Genomic DNA, 9,792 nt, shown 5'->3' with positions numbered 1-9,792 from the left:
AATTTTATCACAGATATGACAGAGATGTCATTACTTTTGAGAGTCCACTAGGAATTTCTTTAGCTGTAACCAAGCCAAAGATTGTTATATCAAGGAATTTTATGTATTATAGTATGTAATTAGAACTTGAGGTGAGGTTGAAAAGGGTTTTGCAGGGGATAATAACGTGTAAAAATTTTGATGCTCTCATTTCTTTTGGAAAATGAGAATGGTGTATAAAGTCTGCATTAAACAAAAGTAGTATTGAAGTTCTAACAGAAATAGAAAATACAATATTTAGTTACTTAGACCTTTTTTTAAGATGAATTGTAGTCAAAGAGTAAATTTTGAGAGAACCCATACCATTCAGTGAATAATAGATATTTTTATAGATATCTAAATAAGGTTGGAAGAACAACTGTGAATAAATAAGCAGGATGTATTATATTGTAAAATAATGTTGGATAAAGTAGATTAAGAATTATGAAATTCAGTAGGATATTCCTTTTATTGTTGTGTCCCTTTTCACCTTCTGACTTCTCTCTCTCTCTCCTACTTCAGCTTCTGTGCCAAAACTGTTGGTTTGTATGATTTTCAGTTTTACTTGAATTGTTTGTTTGTGTTTGTTTCCCCAGAAGTTACTTTATTTGAGAAGATTCACTAATTGCTTTCTTAGCCGATCTTTTCCCTTTGTTGAAGATTTTTGGTGTAAACAATTTGTCAGTATATACAGTATCTGGTTTTTGTAAAGAATCTTTTGATCAAATAAAATTGTAATTGCAAGACTTTTTTTTTCATTTATTACCTTTGTGACTTTTATTATTGAAATAGTGTAAATTTATGATCACCTTAAGTTTGTTCTTGAAAATTCTATAATGTTTTATCCCCAGTGTTTTAAATTCAGCTACAACATTTATTCTTCTCTTGTTAACTTTGGTTACATTTCTTCCGGCATTGTGTTCATCATTCTATTTGTGTCTTTCTTCTTTGTTTCTTCTTTGGTCTCCAGGTTCTTCAACTTTATTTCCAGAGGGAGGTGAGCTGTCTGAATAACGATATTTCAATTCTCTTTGCAACCTACTACCCTGTTTATTCTGACCAATAAAGTAGCACTATTCATGAACTGAAGAATTTTTTTTTTTGCTCTGAAAATTTAAGGAGATATAATATAAGACCATCATAAGAATATTTATAATTAATATTAATTCTAAGGAAGTTCTTCTTTGATATAAAAGTGCAGGACCTTGTCTGGCTGTGATAAGACAAAAGTAAGATAAAATGCTGCTTACAACTGTTTGATGCTTGTAAAATAGTAATCCATCACTCATTTCCTCTTACATATTTAGACTTTTCTACATTGTTGGAAATATGACCTACTACTGAGGATACTATGACCAGCTATAATGTTGCAAAATATAGTAAACTAAAATGTATAAAGCCAGATCTCTTTCTAGCATTTAATTGGATAATTTGTAGATAATACCCAACAGAGATGTCTGGAAGTTCTGAAGTATCAGACTATAATGCTGTGAAGATTCTTCGTTATTCTGCATTCAGGCTGATGTACAGATCAGTTCTGGCATTTTGCTTCCTCACCACCAATGAGCATTTCACACTGAATATGCTCATGAGTATAAATCAAAGGAGCCTTCCTGAACTGGCGGTAAGAGGGCCTTCAAAAAATACAAGATTGAGTGGTATGGCAAAATCCTTCCAGGCTTATGAGGGATCACCCAGACACCTGTTGCTCTGCTGCTCTAGTGGAATGTCGAGATTTTGTTGGTGGTTTTGAGAATAAAGAAGCAATCAGATTGAATAATAAGGTATTGTCTTATTTCTTGATATATAAGAAATCCATTGCGGAAATACAATTCCTTGATATATGTAGCAACCCTAGAAATTATTATTCTACTGATTTAACTGAAAATAACAAATGTGTTATATTTTTAACTGGAATGTGTTTAGCAATATCTGCTCTTAAAAAAATTTAACTTTGGTGATTTCATAACGGAATTGACGAGAAACATTAAATTTTTACATAGAAAAGTACTCTAGCTGGCCATATGGCTCGTCCCAACCTATGTTATATTAGATTTGCCTATTTTCAATATTCTTGCCTATTTTGATGCACTTTGTGCAGTTAAATTCATGCCAAATATGATAAAGAACGAAAATTTATTATGTTTTGTAGGTTTCTATTGAAATGGCTGTAGTTTTTTTTCGGTAATGATTATAAAGTCTCCGCTGATATGTAAGAAGTGTGGATAATGCAATATTATATTTGGTAATTTTTAACCAAATTTTTAGCTGAACAAAGAAATTATAAGCGTTGGCAAAAATACAATTTCCATTTTGAAACAAATGTTTTAAAACAAGAATGATTTTCATTAAATGTGGCAAAATTCCAGAATTTCGACATAAGACGAAGGTCACTTCAAGAAGCAACGAAGGCTCCAAAAATGGACTGAAGTTGAATACAGCTAAGACATAAAAACCAGTCATTCAACAAAGCTGTAAGTATAACTGACGAATGAAATATAATAACGTGATGGACTGGACGAGGGCCGATAGAATTTTCTTCAAAAATAAACATTGATGATGATTACATCAGGTATGATAGACAATGAATGGTGTTAAAAAGCATTTTCAGACACTGGCCAACCTTATTTATTTTCCCTTAATAAATACACGATTTAGTGTGTCCTCTTTTTACTTAAATAATTTTTCTCAATCCCAATCTTTGTCTATATTATGTTTTTCTATGTACGATTTTATTTCTCCGATAGTGTCCATAACGAGGTCGAATTGGAGTATCACTCTTAGAGTAGTACAGAATATTCATTTCACGTCGATTCTTCGACAGCGTTTATACTAAATGTACGTACGTCCTAGATCATGGCATTGACACTTCTCTCTGGATATCTTTTGATGCGTATTAAACACTTTAACATTAGTTTTGTTACGTTTAAAAGTACCCCATTAAAGAGCGGGTGAGCCGTTGTAAGGGAATCTGTACGTGGTGGACTCCTGTGAAGGAATTGGCGTGTGTGTGCCGTAATCCGCGATTTTTGAAGTGGAGACATAACGCCTGATGTAGGCCTATTAATTTGTTTAATGTGGTGTTCTGAGATGTTGTGAGTGGTTTGACTAAGCTGAAGTTTTAAGTTCAATTTTCTGCTGTAGCTGAAAGAAAATCTGAGGTGAGTTGTTTTATTTTGGTTAAACTCTAAGGCCACTTTCAACCATAGGCCTAGGCTAGTAGGTAGGCTAATTGCATTTGTTGAAAATATGATTTCCTTATGTCTTTACTAATGTATTCGTTGAACTTTCTGGGGATCATTTCATTAAAGTATTAGTTTAAGAGATACTCGAACCACATCCTAGCTAGGTATAGGCTTTAGCCTAGGCTATCCTACAGTTGTCGGGGACCACAGTGGGAAAATCATGGTTTTCGGTTTGGGGGAAGAAATAAAAAAACGAGTGAAATAGGTATCTATACTCAGTTTTTTCCATCTGTCCATCCGCCTGTGGTGTTTTCGCAAGGTAACATTGCGTCCCAGATTGTAAATACTAGGTAGTTACGCTTTGTGTAAGTTTTAGGTAAATAAAAGAATGTCTGGCTGTACGTTTGCAACTGAAAAGTGTTTTAATAATTTACTGTATGCGAATTACACCGTTAAGATTCGAAATAGGATATTATTCAAAGCCCAGGAAGCAGTGTTACCATGCGCAAACACCACAGGCGGATGGACAGGTGGAAAAAAACAGAGTAGCTATAGGTAGTAGGTAGGCTACGGTGATATAGTATAAGTATTTTACCTTACCTGACTTACCTAGGGCTCGGGCCCTTAACTGGGATGGGGCCCTTACCCTCTTGAGCCCTTTGCCCAATTAATTGATAGGGTTGTATCATACTCTAACCCAACCTAGGCCTAGGGCTTCATGTCCTTACCTAACTCAAGGACTAAGCAGTGGTGTCCATGGAAAATTCCCACTTAACCTAGCGTAGGTGCTAGCTCTTACCTGGACAGGGTAGCTTCACCTCCCTGGAAACTTTTACTGAACTAGGTGGATTGTGTTACTTTAAAAACATTCAATAAATCTTACCTTAATAGAAATGGCAGAAGTAACACGAGGACGAACATCTAATTCATTCTTGGCTTGCCTTGGTGTTGAAGGCCACTGGATTTCAAACTAAAGAGGGGACAGCTGCTTTGCTACTGTGAAAAATGGCACAGCAATTGGTCCTCTGGTATTGGGTAACAAAAAGATACCAAGATACACCCAGATACATATATACCTATTGCCAGAAATACTCCAATCCATTATCAGGTCCCTTAATTACAGTCTTTGATCTCTCTCCAAACATGTTTAGTAGTTTGTGTAAGTCTGTCTGGATTACAGGGGTCCGAAAATGTCCAGAGTAATTAACTGCCACCTTAATGTATTCCTGTGATGGTCAGGGTATATATGACTGTGCCTTTTGTTCTTTGATTTTTGAAACTGTTAATCATGAGCTGATGTTGGGCTGTTAGTTTCTTTAATGCATTTTTGTTGAAAGGTCCAAGTTTTGGTTTTGGGTTGGAAACATTTATGCAGTTTCTTGCAGTAGCTGAAAGAAGTTTTGCGGTCAATTGTTTTATTTTTCAGTACAATTTTTTTTCCCCTTGAGGTACCAGACTGGTCAAGACATTTGAAAGTTATGGGAAATATTTTGGAAACAATTTTTTGTAATATGTAATTGATACATTTCTGTAGGAACTCTGTATTTGTTTCTATCATCATCTATGTTGATTTTTGGATGTCCTCTTCCTTGCCTTCACTAAATCTGAAAAGCAAGCCCATTGATTTTTATTTGTAGTTATGTATTAGTTGCTTTTTGATTGTTTTTAATATATCATAGCTGTTCTTAAACTGACATGTTTTTAGTTTCTCTTAAATATCTTCAAAAAATTTTAATACGTTTATTTCTTAGAACAGCTCATCAAACAGTCTGCAAGCTTTGGAATTCTCAATCTGCATTAATATTCATTGGTCCAGTAATGCTTAGGGCTAGGTTAGGCAAAAGCTACAGTCTTAAGATCTCTGCCCTAAGTCCTTCAAATAAAGACTTCTGGATAATGATGATTCGAAGAAAGTTAGTTTAGTTTTACTGAATTTATTTCTGAAAATAATTTTGGTGGGATGAACATCTGTACTATACATACACTTATTTTTTAATCTGGCGAAAATGTTCTTCGTAGTTGGTGGCTTAATAACACAATTTGTTTCTGTCGAATGTATGTTATTTCTGTTCATGATGCTACCCAGTTGAAAGACCATGATAAATTGTGTTCAGTAGCACTACTACCAAAGCCAGTATTTTGATTGGGTTTCAGATGCGCACAGTATAATGTAAAACGGTTTAGTATATTTCCCATAACTTTCAACGGAAATTGGAGCAAACAATAGCCTGGTTTTTGTGTTAATTTCAGAATACTTTAAGTGCTTGAAAGCAATGTTGTGTTACTTTGGCTGCCCTTTTTCTGCTTATGTCTGTGTTTATATCTGCAACTGTAGCTATTGCTCTTTCTTAAGTACACACCAGGATTTTTCCGTACGTTTCCACGTTTATAAATTAGATAAGTAAAAAATTGTTTGGAGGTCATTCCTTGTAGGACAATTCAACTAACATGTAGAATTTTTTTAATGGAACCATGTTAATGTTTAGTGGAGTGCCAAAAGTTTAATACATTTTCTCTGCCTTACATTTGAGGATAATGCATATATCTGGTAAATACATGTATGTATATGGGTTATAGGTCAGTATTCTTAAATGAACGACATATAATTTTTAACTTATTTGTTTAGATCGTTTTAAATGCATTATTGATATTGCAGCATTTTGAGTAGAAGTGAAGTGATAGTTCTGTTACTGTTGTGTTGAACTAGGCCTATGATTTCATGACCTTTAGGATACATTTTTGTACTTTTAAGAGATGCTGTGTTTCCTGGTCAGGTACAAGACATATTAGCATGAGACATTATTTATTGACAGGCTTACCTTTAGAAGTATACAAGCAACAGCATGGCATCATCAAATTAAAGGCTTAGGGTGAACTAAACTGAAGAATTATCCTCACTCAAACCGATAGTGGCTGTTCCATTTAAATTACTTACCTGTCTGATAAGGTTCTCATGTAATTTTTCATCAATCCCATGTGAGTAGGGTCTAGTCTTTGGAGAATGTTGACAATTAAATGTTTCTTCTAGTATTCAGTATAATTTATTCTATTATGTGTTAAAATATATGGGAAATATATAAAAGCCTACTTAAAGATAGTATGTATCTGAACCCCATTTTTAGACTACTTCAGCGGCTTTGCTATATACTCTTGTATTTGCAAATTTTTTTTTTTTTTTTTTTTTTTTTTTTTTTTTTTTTTTTTTTTTTTTTTTTTTGTGTCTCACAACTCGGTAGCGTTACTAGCAGACAAAATGGATTTGATGGAGAAATTGAGTTAAGTAAGCTTTCATGCTGATCACGTTAGTAATAATTATATGAAATTTAATGATGCTTCTCAGACATGGTACGTTCTCCCAATCATCATTAAGCTGCCAACTCCTAACAAGTTTCGCTGACTCCGTAGGAAGCTGCAATTTCCTTAAATGAACTAACATTCTAGCTAACAAGCGGTCTTGCTCTTCTTAAGTTTCAGTGTATGTTATAGTAATATTGAATCTGCTCTATAATCTTAAGAAAACTAGATAATAGCTTTAATTTTGTTCTAGTTCCATTTTCATGTTTATTTTCACCACTCATCTATAAAGTGCATTGTTTGTCAGACTTTCATATTTTGTCTGCATTAACATTATACACTTTGTACAGATAAATCCATCTTATTCCCTTGTAAATGACCCCTGAATTGCGTCTTGAATAGACAAAAATGTTTTATTCATATCATAAAAATTGAAAGAAACTTTACACTATTGAATCAACTTTTAATAAAGAAAAAATTAACTTCGATATAACGGGGCTTTGTCATTACAGGACCCATACAAATTTGTTTAGCATAGATCCATTAGTTGAACTATTAATGTGGCAGCGACCGAAGTACGGGTGTATGTTTTGTTATATATTATATATAATTATAAATATACAGTATCTATATGTGTGTATATGGGTAAAGCAAATCAGAAGCATTCACTCACAAGCATCTATAAAAGATACATTGACCGTTACATACATTTCCATTCTATTTAGGCTGTGGGAGCAGGTCTGACTTGCTTACCAGATGAATTGCAGGCCGAGATAATATTCCACCTGGTAGAACATCAAGGTGAAATCTTCTCACCGTAGAATTTCTCTTGCTATGGATGATGTGTTATTATTATTATTATTATTATTATTATTATTATTATTATTATTATTATTATTATTATTATTATTATTAAACCAACAAATACCTTTTAACATCTCAATTCCTCTCTATTTTCTGAACGTTTAGTTCTGTAAACACTGAGTCCGAACGGTAAATACCTAAATGCAGAACTAACCAGTTGTGAGGAAATCGCATAATATTAAAAGACACATATCACTTGATGTGACAGATTCACTACTAACAATAGTAAGAAGAAGAAGGAAGAAAAATACGAAAGAAAAAAACCAGCACGGGTATTAGTAAAAATAATGATGGTTTAAATCGTATGATTACACAGTAGTACCAGAGGCTACAGAATAATAATAAACGATATTAATATTCACAACAAACAAGAGCATTAACCTATGCAGAAAATACAGATGATCACCATAAGAATTTCTTTTTGTGTTGCAACAAAGGTCTGCATGAACGCATGATAATTTTTGTGAATATATTCTAGTCTAGATAACTTTCATCGCCAGTCCTTTCCTAAGAAAACAAAACTTATCTGTGTATGTATAAATTTAGCTTTCCGTAATAGTGAAGGAACGAGATCCTATTATGCCACAAAGCGCCTCAGTAGTGGCGTGGTCGGTATGGTGTTGGCGTGCCACCTCGGTGGCCGCGAGTTCGTTTTCCAGGCATTCCATTGAGGAGTGAGAGATGTGTATTTCTGGTGATAGAAATTCACTCTCGACGTAGTTCGGAAGTCACGTAAAGCCGTTGGTCCCGTTGCTGAATAACCACTGGTTCCATGCAACATTAAAACACCATGCAAACAAATCCTATTTTGCCACAGACAACTGTGGTGATATGGCGAATAAATAAATAAAAAAAAATGTGAGGGACGAATTGAAAACGAAAGGAGTTAGGGAAATAATGAAAGGAGTCACTTGGATAAAAAAAATGACCTACCTCTTCCCGTATCCGTAGCAGTGGGAGTGTGTACATACGTACGTCGGGACTGACACCAAACAAGAATGTACGCAATTTATCCAATTTTAGCAGTTCTGACTGACATCGTATTTCAGTGTTTCTTGGGAAATTGACGGGATGATCTACGTCGGTCTCGACATCACGCGCTACACGTATCGTTTTGTGTTCATTCCGCGTATCAAGGAGAGCGAAGAGATCAAGATAATTCGGGAAGTGTGTTGTGGTCAGTCAGCTGAAATTTAAATCGGTAGACGTTTGCAAATTTCTCTTGGTCAGGTACTGACTGGTAAATATCTTCCCTATTACGGATGAATGAATAAGTCATTCTCTCTCTCTCTCTCTCTCTCTCTCTCTCTCCTTCTCCTCTCTCTCTCTCGTCTCTCTCTCTCTCTCTCTCTCTCTCTCTCTCTCTTTTATTATTATTATTATTATTATTGTTGGTTTGAATTATCAGATTTTGTTTTACATTAATTCCCGCGTCTCCGTTTTATTCATCTACATTCATTTATTTTATTGTTTCCAAATTATTAATGACAATTTCTGTTTCTGTTATCCCGTCCTGTGTAAAGACTATCTGTTTATATAATTATATATTATATATATATAATTTTATTATCTACATTCATTTTTTTTATTTATGTTTCCCAATTCTTAATGGACAATTTCTGTTTCTGTTATCCCGTCCTGTGGTATTGGATTATCTGTTATGTGATATAGTATATTATAATATATATATATATAATATAATAATCTATAATATAATAATATATATATATATTGTTAATGGGTGTCTGTAGAGATAGAGAGAATATATAATTGCATAAGGAAATGGTTCCCAAATTAGTATGTAATAAACTTTAGCAATATCTCATTCGTTATTAATTTGCAGAGGCTAAGAGAGCCTGTGTCTAGTATAAGTAAAGCCTTAATACTCATGTGTAGAAAAATAGGGCTATCCACATTGGTGTGTTACAGTCTTGTACCCTTTCGCCTTTAACTAGCAACGATAGGAAGGATGAGTTTAATAATCTTATATCTACTCTATTAAAACAAAATGAATTTAGTGGTCTGTTACAGCTGTTTTCAGGAAAGTGTTGATATGAAGCGATTATTTTGGGGGTTGGGGTTGAGGAGGAATTTATTATCAGCAATACTTTGTAAATGTGTATTTATTTTATGATTGATTTTCCTCAATTTTCATTCGTTATATTTTTCTCTGATATCTCTTTTTCCCTATATGAGTTTTGCATTCTTTGGAAACTCGCATTGCAAGGCAATGAATTTTTAAGCCTGTTCTCTGTGAATGATGATAATCGTTAATGTGATCATTCTCTCTCTCTCTCTCTCTCTCTCTCTCTCTCTCTCTCTCTCTCTCTCTCTCTCTCTCTCTCTCTTTTGCCTCTAATTATATGATCGACAAAGCAGTGAGAGAAGTTAGCTCTCCTGGCTTATGAGAGAGAGAGAGAGAATCATAGCC

At 34.0% G+C, this 9,792-nt stretch overlaps 1 protein-coding gene across 3 annotated transcripts in view; it reads left to right on the top strand.

Annotated features, from left to right (window-relative positions):
- Positions 1-2,794: 2,794 nt before the first annotated feature.
- LOC135211997 (uncharacterized) overlaps positions 2,795-9,792 on the top strand; it is a 127,531-nt gene continuing 120,533 nt past the window's right edge. For 2 of the 3 annotated variants that reach the window (XR_010313804.1, XM_064245267.1), the window contains exon 1: positions 2,796-3,179. The gene's annotated coding sequence lies outside the window, so the exon portion shown is untranslated. Of the gene's footprint in view, positions 3,180-9,792 lie in introns of all 3 variants that reach the window. The other variant, XM_064245269.1, reaches the window with a different exon arrangement.

This window comes from Macrobrachium nipponense, chromosome 40 (genome assembly GCF_015104395.2).
Source record: "Macrobrachium nipponense isolate FS-2020 chromosome 40, ASM1510439v2, whole genome shotgun sequence".
Lineage (NCBI taxonomy): Eukaryota > Metazoa > Arthropoda > Malacostraca > Decapoda > Palaemonidae > Macrobrachium > Macrobrachium nipponense.
The sequence above is the reverse complement of the archived record's forward strand: the minus strand, read 5'-3'. Positions and strand labels throughout refer to the sequence as shown.